The 11,299-nt window shown below is 38.5% G+C and overlaps 1 long non-coding RNA gene across 1 annotated transcript in view; it reads left to right on the top strand.

The window, feature by feature from the left end:
• Positions 1 to 10,961, top strand: part of LOC144380006 (uncharacterized) — a 247,033-nt gene extending 236,072 nt beyond the window's left edge. The window contains exons 7-8 of the long non-coding RNA XR_013443663.1: positions 2,396 to 2,508; positions 3,598 to 10,961. This is a non-coding gene — a long non-coding RNA (uncharacterized LOC144380006). The remainder of the gene's footprint in view (positions 1 to 2,395; positions 2,509 to 3,597) is intronic.
• The last annotated feature ends 338 nt before the right edge of the window (positions 10,962 to 11,299 follow it).

Here is an 11,299-nt window from a genome sequence, read left to right on the forward strand (position 1 = left end):
TGTCTAGTTCCATAGAAGTCCTATTATGAATTTGACTGAGATCATATTGAATTTATAATTATTTGATGGAGAATTATGGTCTCTTCAGTGTTGAGTGTAGGGATTCTTAGTTATGCAGTCATTGTGATATTTGGAATTTCCCCTTTCCTTGTCTATGGATGATATTTCTATTTAGGTTGCTTCCAGATTGTGGGCAAGCTGTGGAACATGCTGCGGGGTTTACCCCTAGCTCCCTTCTGGGCACTCACCTGCTGCTTTATTCAGGGCCAAATGTGACGTCCTACATCTATTGATTCTGGCTCTGAAGATCTTCCAACCACGCCTAGCTCTGTAGCAGTTCTCACCTCTATGTGTTTTGAAAAAACCATGCTTCCCTCTGGTTTTGATTTTCTGAGACACAATCCCATTGACTTTCTATCATGTAGGAATGTCTCCCATTTCTTGTTTCTCAACAACACTCTGGATTAAAACATAGTCCGCCACAGTTTTGGTAATTTTCAATCGAAAGGTGATTTACCCACTCTTGTCACATTTTCAGCAAGTTCTTGAAAATATTTTCTGGGAGAAAGAAATTAACAAGGCCCCCGTGAGATTCTGTTTCTGTATTTGTAAGGCCAAGGTGATGAAACCCTCTTTTACAGGGCTGTTTGGGAGTTTTAAATGAGACACACACGAATCTTAATCTCCTACCATAAGATACATTCAATAAATATCAAAGAACCTCCCTTTTCTTTCATGTTAACAAAAACTCACCTCATTAAAAAAAAAAAAAATTCTGACCTAAGGGTTGTGGAAATGTTACCGGTGCAAAACAGAACCATCCTGCGCTAGCATCTACAGCATCTGAAATTTCTCAGGTACACGTTGCCTCCAGCAACGCCACGGGCAGAACGATAGGAACTGGAATGTGGGGAGCATTCTGGATGTGTCTGGCCTGATGACCGGCATGTAATAGCAGCCGGAACACTCGGTGAGAAAAATGATATCGGGATATTCCCAAGAAATGACAGTGACGCCGTCTGCCCTGTCGAGCTTCTTAGCTGTTGTGTGGCTGCTGTGGTGGCAATTCATTTCCTCCGCGACATCTCAGCGAAGGTAGATCGCAGAGCAGCCACATCACGGACAAGGTGGCCTCATTGTGCTAATAGCCTCGTAGCAGCTTTCCAAGCGCTGACCGCTGGTTGCGCTAATTAGAATGTAGTTTTAAAAAGCGATTGGCTGTCCTGTTTGTAATTATAAGCAATTATTGCGTGCGCTCTGTCAAAATCAAAGTGAAAAATTTACAAGGACCTGTGAAATACTAAGCTTTTTGCTTATTTGTTCGTTTTTTTGTTTTTAGCTCGTACTTGAATGCCTGTAAAAAAGTAGAGGCTGGTAGCAGGTATTAATAGGGCCATCACCGATGAGAAATAGAAAAGGTGAGTGATGGTCTCTGAATAATATGCGGTAAGTCAGGGTAAAGCACGGATCTATGATGGATTTTTCTGGCATTTAGACTAGTGTTTTCCTCTCGGGTCTGTAATGCTGCTTTTCTTTTCCCTTTTGATGTACATGAAGGGCATTTGCTCTGATGCTAAATTTTGCTCTTTCACAGCAGCGTTGGCATCCAAATCAAAACATAAATAAACAAAGAAAGAAGTACTGTCCGTGTCTAGAAGCATCTACAGTGAATTTGAAATTTCAAGGACAACTTGGAGGTACCAGTGATTCATGAAGCAGGAATGTTAGCCAAGCCTGATGTAATATTTTATATGAAGGGCTTTTCACTCACAAAGGGCTCAGTATTTAACAAAACTAAATATCCAAAGGCATCCATTTCATCCTACACAGACTAATGATGTGCAAATCGGATTGGATGGACCTGAGAAGTTATTTAACATACAGCAAGTGTTTATAGCAACTGAGCTAAGCGGATAAAAAGACCCTGTTCTTTTGAAATACAGGGGAAGGCTCTAAGCAGGCGGCCCCAGGCATCTAGCTCAGCTGGCTCTGTCCAGGTCTCCGGGCTGTGGGGACACGACCATGGGCCAGCTATATTTGCTAACCACACATGAAAAGTTATGAAATGTTTATTTTTGGCTTCTCGGGCTAGGGAAAGTTAAAGATCATATCTGTAACCAAATAAGCTTATGAGCCCTCTATACTTCAGGCCTTCTCTGTAACCTTAGTCTGCGCAAACAAGCTCAGATTTATCCCTTTTATAAGGGAGAAGAGATTATCATTCCTTATCGGCGAGCCGCCACAAGTCCTGAATTATATACAGCTGCTAACATCAGAATTATTTTGAGCCTTATGCTTTTGTGAGATTAATGTTGTGAAGACCAGCACCACCATCTGTCTGCCTCTTGGAGACCATGATCTTACTTGCTTCTGTTGGAACTGTTCTTTCTCCTAGGAAAAACAGCATGCGAGTACCACACAAGAAACTCCTGGTGTCAAGTTTTTAAATTGTTTTGAGGAAGCCACTCTGTTACAACCCATCCCATGTCCCTGTTGTGTGGGACATAGGTAAGCTATACAACTTGTTCATATAGTCCATCTGGTCCTCAAAAAAGATTTGGACATTTGCAATTAACACTTTCTTCCTAGAAATATTTAACACATTGGCTTTTAGAGCTCTTCGCTCTATTCTGGATTCTATTCCTAAGGCCAGATTAAGTTGGAATATACATATGATAAAATCTCATTGGTCTGAGTTTATGGAAAAGGGAGGGGCAAGAATGTCACTGGGAAGTATAGATTATTTTAGGTGAAAATAATGGTGAAAGTACATTTGACGACTAGAGTCAGGCTAACAGCGTTTGCCTGTGCATGCTTTGATAAATGAATAAGAATACACTGCTATTTCCTCATAATTCTGTGCTTTTGCTACCCTGGCAAAAGTTATGGCAGCACACAAAATTTAGCCTAGAGTTTCCTGACAGCTAAGACAAGTGAAAACCTTTGGCATTTGTGGTGATATTTGTCAGATAAGAGGAAACACACAATTTTCTGAACAGGGATAACATTTTTACTGACATTGAACTGAAGGTAAGATTATTGCTCCTTATATAGTTACTAGTCCAAAGTAGTTAACAGATTTTCTTCTTTTGTTGAGCACCTACTATATGATCAGACCCTGCTAGGTATTGAAGTTTATAGACCAATAAGACAAAGTCCCTGTACCCAAAAGGGCTAACAGTCTATATAAATAAAATGATGCATAATGATTTTATAAAAGTGTAACTTTATTCAAATCATTGTATTTTTCTTTTTCTTTCATAAACAGGGGGGCATAATATTAAATCTTAATCGATGCATGCTATCCCTTGGACAGTGCTTTCAGGACCGCTCACTTAACCCAGACCAGAGAGAATTTGAGAACATGTCCATTGCACTGTCTTTCTCAAATCTCACATGTATGAAGTGAGCCTTTGGCATATCTTGGGTCATAGGCTCTTCGTGGCTCATTTCTGAGATAAGAGTCTTGGGTCTTAAATACTCTGTGTTGTTGATTGAAGAATTTAGAGGCTAGACATTTAGGACACAGACTTTTAATTTTCTTGTGAAACCTTTAAGCATCCAATTAGAGTTTTGTTGTTGTTATTTTTTTGGCAGATATTTGGCCAGTCACCGTCTGTTCTTCCTGGAAATCATGGAGGCCAGCAGAAAGGACCAATATTTTCCACCAAGAAGATCTCTGAAACTATTTGAGCCCTTAGGCAGGCACTTGGCTGAATCCCAGAAATCTGTGCCATCTAGCACAGTGAAGGTGATTTGGGATAACTCGTGATAGACCTGCTTCTTGAGGGCAGGAATCTACAGCCTATTCACAATGCAAATTACATATTATTATCAAATAACATATTGCCAGGCATGCAGTGCTCAACAAGTGGTTGTTGAACTAAAATAAAACCAAAAGTAGGCATTAGTACAGTATGGGAATTACCACATTGAATGTTCAAGTAACTCAATTGTTGTAGTCCCTAGGTTACAAAGATCAATGCCCACAGATCCTACTCACAAGGAATTTACAAGACTTTTTGGGAGGCGAACGTTAATCACTACCAGATGCTGGAGAAGAACAGAAGAAAGTAATTGATTTTGCCTCAGCAGATTGGGGAAGTCTTTATACTCTTAAATGAGATAACCTTTGAGGTGTATCTTTAGGAATGAGAAGAAATTAATCAGGCAGAAAAAGATGGAAAGGTATTTCATACTGTTTTGGGTATTGTCACATAACAAAACACCCCCAAACTCAGCTTGGAACAACAATAATGGTTGATTTTGCTCATGACTCTGAAATTTGAGCAGGGCTTGACAGGGACAGCTTATTTCTATTGAGTGTGTCTTCAGCTGGGTGGCTTGGCCATTTGTTGGCCATTTGTTGGTTGGTAGACCAATCAGGGCTGCCAGCTGAAGTCCTTTCAACACAACTGCTTGGGCTTTCTCACAGCATGGCCGCTGCATTTCAAAAGCCTGTGTTCCAAGAGACAGGAAGCGGAAGTCTCTTAAGTCCTGAGCCTAGAGATTGGCACAGCATCACTTTTGCTGCCTGCCAAAGTTCAAGGAGAGGGAAAGTAGACTCCCAGAAATTTTGTATCCCTTCTTAATCCGCCACATCTACAGATAACCTACCACCAGCAATGGCATACTAAATGCACGATTTGGTAACGTAGATAAACCAGTTGCGACAAAGGAATATAAGGTGACAATCGGGGGCATGGGGGGATGATGGTAGAAGGGGGGCATTGAAGCAGATAGCAGAGAGCCTTTTATACTGTGCTTTTGGGTTTTACAATCTTCTGCCCCCAGAACTGGCCTGATCATTTCTGTGTTTAGGGAGATCAGTTGGGTAGCTCTGTGAAAGCCTGACTAGAAGCAAATGGCATTGCAAACAGCATAACTGGGCAGAAACTCTTGTGATAGTTTACGAGAAAGTTGATAAACTCAGACATAAGTGGGAGCAGAGTACTAGAAAAAGAGCTGCATTTCAGTGAATTTTCAGTTACAGATTTAGAAGAAACTGGTTCCTAAATGGATGTATAATTAAGAGATAATGAATCAGGGTGGCCTTCAAGTTTCTAGCTTGAAGAGTGGGAGAGACTATAGAACACAAAAAGAGAATCACCTTTGGGGAAAGAGAGAGAAGATGGTGGGTTTAATTTTTTAGGACATGCTTGATTTGAGATACAGCTGGCATTATTAGGCTAAGAAGTTTGATCAGCAAGTGGTTATATGAATAAAGAACTTAAAAGGGAGGTTAGGTGTGAAACATCTAAATTTGTAGTTATAAAGCTTGAAGCACTAGTTGAAACTAGAGGAACACATGAGATAAAAAAAGAACCCACTATTTTTTGAGAAAAGAAGAAAACTGAAGGCAGACTCTGGAGGACAGAACCAAGCGAAAGGATAACAAGACCAAAAGAAACGGAAAGGCAATAGAGGTAGAGTAAATGCCTTCTTGATCTTACAAATCAGAATGAGCAAATATTCTCAGATCTGCATCACAAAGCAAGTTGGGAAACATTATTTCCCAAACTGATTTTTATGATCCATATGTTTTGTTCAAGGATACACAAATGAGAAGGTAGGCGTACGATTTGTCTTTTATTTACCAACAACATACATTTGTAGCAGTTTTACAGAAGGTGGGGCTCACTGGTTACAAATACAGAAGCCTTCTCTTTTTCTTTCTCTTTGTCTCTCTCTCTTTTTTTTTTTTTTTTTAAGAGAGCAAGTGAGCGTGCAAGCGGGGGTGTGGAGGGGCAGAGGGAGAGAGAAAGAGATCATCTTAAGCAGGCTCCAAGCCCAACACGTGCGGGGCTTGATCTGACAACCCTGAGATCATGACTTGAGTCGAAACCAAGATTCGGACGCTTAACCAACGGAGCCACCCAGGCGCCCCAGAAGCTTTCTATTTTTTAATTATAAAACTATAAAAGCATTCAAAAAGATTAGAAAATAGATTCTGTTTCTTCATATAGAATATGTGTGGTCTAGCCCTTCTAGAAGAGCCATCTTTCTTAAATAGCTCCTTTCATCTCTAGTTATCAGTGTCATTTACTTGGCTATGAAGTCACTAATTCATCTAATACCTACTAGCCTAGCACAGCAGGGTAAGTAAAATGTACCTAGCTGTAAATTTGGGAAAGAATGTCATCACTTAAGTTGGTTAAGGGCTTTCTCTAAACTACCGTAATTCTTGGGTCATAAACTATTAGAAATTTGAATGTTTACTTTGAATATTAATAATGAAGGCAACTCAAGATCTCTTTTAGTTTTTACTTGCATATCTCTTGTGGGGCCATTGGGAAGACATAATTTACACTTGATCCCCTGTGATCCATAGGAAAGTCTACCGATAAGCTCCCCGGAAAGATGTGAACAACTTTTGTCTGTACCTCTAGGTCCAATACTGCAACCACTGAGAGCTAGCTTTACTATGTATAGAGCTAGTGGAAGCCAGAGGTAGTGGATCTTTGCCCTCCTAAGGGGAAGGCCTGGAAGAGACTTGGCATAGTTCTCAAAAGATGGTGTTACATAGACTCATTTCCCTGACCCAACCTTAGAAAGCTATGTAGCTGGGATGCCTGGGTGGCTCAGTCGGTTAAGTGTCTGCCTTCAGCTCAGGTCATGATCCCAGTGTCCTGGGATCGAGTCCTGCCTTGGGCTCCTTGCTCAGCGGGGTGCCTGCTTCTCCCTCTGCCTGAACTCTCCCTGCTTGTGCTCTCTCTTTCTGATAAATAAAATAAGTAAAATCTTAAAAAAAAAAAAAGAAAGCTATGTAGCAACAACAATTATATACAGCAAATATCTCATTGTAGCTTTGATTTGTACTTCCCTGATAATTAATGGTGTTGAGCATCTTTTTATATACTTGTTGGTCATTTGTAAGTCTTCTACAGAGAAATGTCTATTCAAATCCTTTGTCCATTTTTTAAGCGTTTTGTTGTCGTTGTTGTTGTTTGGTTTTGGAGGTTTTTTTGCTATAGAGTTGTGGGCGTTCCTTATATATTTTAGAAATTAACTCCTTGTCAGATATATGGTTTGCAAATATTTTCTCCCATTCCATGGGATGCATTTTCGTTCTCTCGATTGTTTTCTTTGCCGTGAAGAAGCTTGTCAGTTATTATTCATTTATTGAGAGGGGTGATTTAGTTTCTAAGTCAAGGGGATTGCCCAACATCATGGCAATTACCTTTGTGTGACTTCAAGTGGCAGTGTTCAGAGGTAGCATGTTCTCTAAAGTTGTGTTACCTAGCAGATGGTACTGACTTTATATTGAAGGCATGAGAGTAATGAAATGATGGAAAATCGAAAACAATGATAACCACAAATCCATGCTCCATGGGAAAGGCTTTATTTTAATAAAGGAAGAGGGTGTAAATCTCTGCAAAATGTGGGGAGAGGTACTCTTTCCCCAGAGTACTTCCTGGTAGAAGACATACCAGCAAACTAACACTCTGAAGTCCAAGTTGTCAAGAAGCCTGTGTCCCTTGTAAAGTGGGAAGAAACCACGCCACAATTCTACTATTCTCTAAGCTTAATGAAATGCTAGCAGGCTGCCCTGCTGTTCCCCGAATCTTATATTTCCAGGCCTTACCACCTGTGCAACAAAAGCAAGCAATCTATTTAGAAGAGTGTTTTTCATTCTCTTAACTCTGAAGGTCTTTATTCTCAGCATGAGATTATTGCAACAACTTAACAAGCCGTGTTTTCTCCCCCTATTTTCCTTTCTTTTCTTTTTGCACCTATGTCCTTTTAAGTCCATTCAGGCCTTAGGGAAACATTTAGTACTTAAGCTTTGGTTTTTCAAGCTCAATCGGGTAGAAAATCTAACACAGAATGTGTGCACAAACGATAGCTCTGGACAATAGAGACGAACAAATAGCACAAAGAGGAAAGAAGAATATGAGTGTTCAGGGAGCAGGGCTGCACTTGAATTCAATTTCCCAACAGCAGACCTGATGCTTGCTCCCAAGATTCCCAGGTTTCAAATTGGTCATATACTGAGGGCCAGTTACCTGGACAATGGAAGGAACTGGCAGTCAGTCATTATGATCTTGGTTTCTAGGTTGTTAGGAGACTAATATTAATCCTGAAATTGTATGAGGAATGTGTTCATTTGGCCATAATTGTATAGTCTTCTTGAAAGCATTTACCAGCAATGCTAATTTAACGCAAATCACCCCAGGGGAGTATTTCTGAGCTAGAAAATTGCCAATTTATTGGTTAACTCAGGATAGTTTCTCCAGATCAGAAAAAGCAACAGGAAACTCACAAAAAGATACAGGTATATATTTTCATTTTCTATCAGATGAACAATTCAGTATAAAGATTATCAGAGCACACATTGTTCTTTGAAAAACCAAGTGCCGGTGTTGGCCCCCTGTCAAAGGATCATGAATGTGACTGAGTTACATGCAATTAAAAGCATCGTAAGATATTTACACCAGGAGATAATAATGCTGTTTTCAGAAAACACTTCAATTTGAATAAATACATCAGAATGTTTCCTTTCACAGGGAAATATCTATGTAAAATAATTATCCATTCTATACTCTTGATCTCCCTCCAAATTAAAGCATAGATTATAGGTGGCTTATTTGTGTTTGTTTTTGTTTTGTGAGAGAAAAGAAGAGTGAAAATCCCAAGAAGATTCCAAAAGTGTTACATCTTTAGAAGCAAGACAAAAGAACCATAAGCATTTACTTAAGCTTGTTTTTTAGAATTATTTTTACTGTTGGTAAAATTTTTACTGTTTTTCATTCCTCCTTTTGATGTTCTTCAGTCATTTACTTATTCCCTCATAGTTGTCTGAGAGAAAAAGCCATGTTTCCAAATTCTTGGAAGTGAAGTTCCAAGGTTTCATTTTTGAGACAATGTATTTTTAAGCTTTATGGAGAATGGTATGATGGTCAGTGATTTCATGGATCCCTGAGCCAACTCTGTTGAGCATGATTGGTTAAAGGAATAATTTCTCACAAATGTTAGAGATCTTAGGTTGGAAGTGTAGACTTTTTTTTTTTTCCTCAAAAAAGAGGTTGCTTTCTCTATTGACATGATTATGATATTCAGTTTTTTACCACTGATGGCAAAGATTTGGCATCTTAACATTAAATAAACACCAGGAATAATGGGGATAGAATATTAACATAACTATTAAAATAAATAATTTAAAATTTTAAAACTTAAAAAAAAAAGACTTTTCCTTCAATGAGTTGTTTTAAATGTTAATATATATTAATACATATTAATATAAAATATATTATTAAAGTTGTCAAAACAATTTTTATATGTAGATAGCTGAAATGTTGTATAGCAGGTTTGCTTGAAGAGAGTTGGATAAGATTTCAATAGTTGTCCTAGTATGTATAATTTATGCAAGTATACATACATACTTGGGAAGATAGAATTGATCCAGTCTCTTAGATGTGGTTCATTTATGCTATAGTTGGACCCTATTCTGAACAACTTGGTGTTTCTAGAAGGCTACATAGTTGTAGTCACATGTGACTTTGTTATTAAATAAGTCAACATACTTCTTACGGTCAATGATCTGAATTTCAATTTTAAGAAGTTAGATATTGAATTGTATGAGTTCCTTATATATTTTGTATATTAACCACTTATCAGATATATGATTTGCAAATATTTTTTTCCCATTCCTTAGGATTGCTATAGGTTGCCTTTTTATTTTGTTTGTTTTTTGCCATGGAGAAGCTTTTTAGTTCAATGTAGTCCCACTTGTTTATTTTTGCTTTTGTTGTCTTTTGTGCATTTGGTGTTTATCCAAAAAAATTATTGCCAAGACCAATGTCAAGGTGCTTTTCCCCTATGTTAAGGTATGTTCCCTCCATACTCTGTTGAGTTTTTATCATGAAAGGATGCTGTTATTTTGTCAAATGCTTTTTTTGCATCTATTGAGATGATCAGATGATTTTTATCTTTCATTCCAATAATGTGATGTGTCACATTTATTGATTTGTGAATGAATTACATCCCAAAGGTCAAATTCACTCGAACATAGTGTATGATCTTTTAATGTGCTATTGAATTCAATTTGCTAGTATTTTGTTGAGAGCTTTTACATCTATTCATCAGGGATACTGGCCTGTAGTTTTCTTTTCTTTATCTGACTTTGGTATCAGGGCAATGCTGGCCTTGTAAAATGAGTTTGGGAGTGTTCCCCTAAGAGAGTTAATCCTAAGTGCTCTTGCCACACACAAAAGAAATTCATAACTAAGTGAAGTCATAGGCATGTTAATTAGCTGATTGTTATAATCATTTCACAGTGTTTACATATAGCAAAACTTTGCATTGTACATCTTAAATATATATAATTTTATTTGTTAAGTATACCTCAATAAAGCTGGGAAAGATAAATAATTAAATGAAAAGAATTTATGCAACATTAAATAAAAAATAAATCATTATCATGTTTAAAACTTGAAAATACATTATTGTGACATTGCCAGATTTAGCAGACCTAAAATTAAATAGTTTGTTTTCTTTAAAAAACAATGGAGATTGCAGTTTGCATCTATATCTGGAATAACAGACAAAGCTATCATAATAATTGAATACAGTTATGACTCATGTTCTCCTTCCTGGCTTGCTCAAACTGTGCTTCACGTGGCAGTGTCTATCATTCACCTGGTCATAAGTTCTAGAAATCCAAGAATTACATCAGACTACTTCCTACCCCCAGACCACTACTCCTGGTTTGCCATCTGACTCTAATTTATTTTTTTTTTTTAAAGATTTTATTTATTTGACAGAGAGAGACACAGCCAGAGAGGGAACACAAGCAGGGGGAGTGGGAGAGGGAGAAGCAGGCTTCCCGCGGAGCAGAGAGCCTGATGTGGGGCTCGATCCCAGGACCCTGGGATCATGACCTGAGCCGAAGGCAGACGCTTAACGACTGAGCCACGCAGGCGCCCCTGACTCTAATTTATTTTTTTTATTATGTTATGTTAATCACCATACATTACATCATTAGTTTTTGATGTAGTGTTCCATGATTCTTTGTTTGCGTATAACACCCAGTGCTCCATGCAGAACGTGCCCTCTTTAATACCCATCACTGGGCTAACCCATCCCCCCACCCCCTCCCCTCTAGAACCCTCAGTTTGTTTCTCAGAGTCTCTCATGTTTTGTCTCTCCCTCCGATATCCCCCCCTTCATTTTTCCCTTCCTGCTATCTTCTTCTTCTTTTTTTTTTAACATATGATGTATTGTTTGTTTCAGAGGTACAGGTCTGTGATTCAACAGTCTTACACAATTCACAGCTCACCATAGCACATACCCTCCCCAA

This window comes from Halichoerus grypus, chromosome 14 (genome assembly GCF_964656455.1).
Source record: "Halichoerus grypus chromosome 14, mHalGry1.hap1.1, whole genome shotgun sequence".
NCBI lineage: Eukaryota > Metazoa > Chordata > Mammalia > Carnivora > Phocidae > Halichoerus > Halichoerus grypus.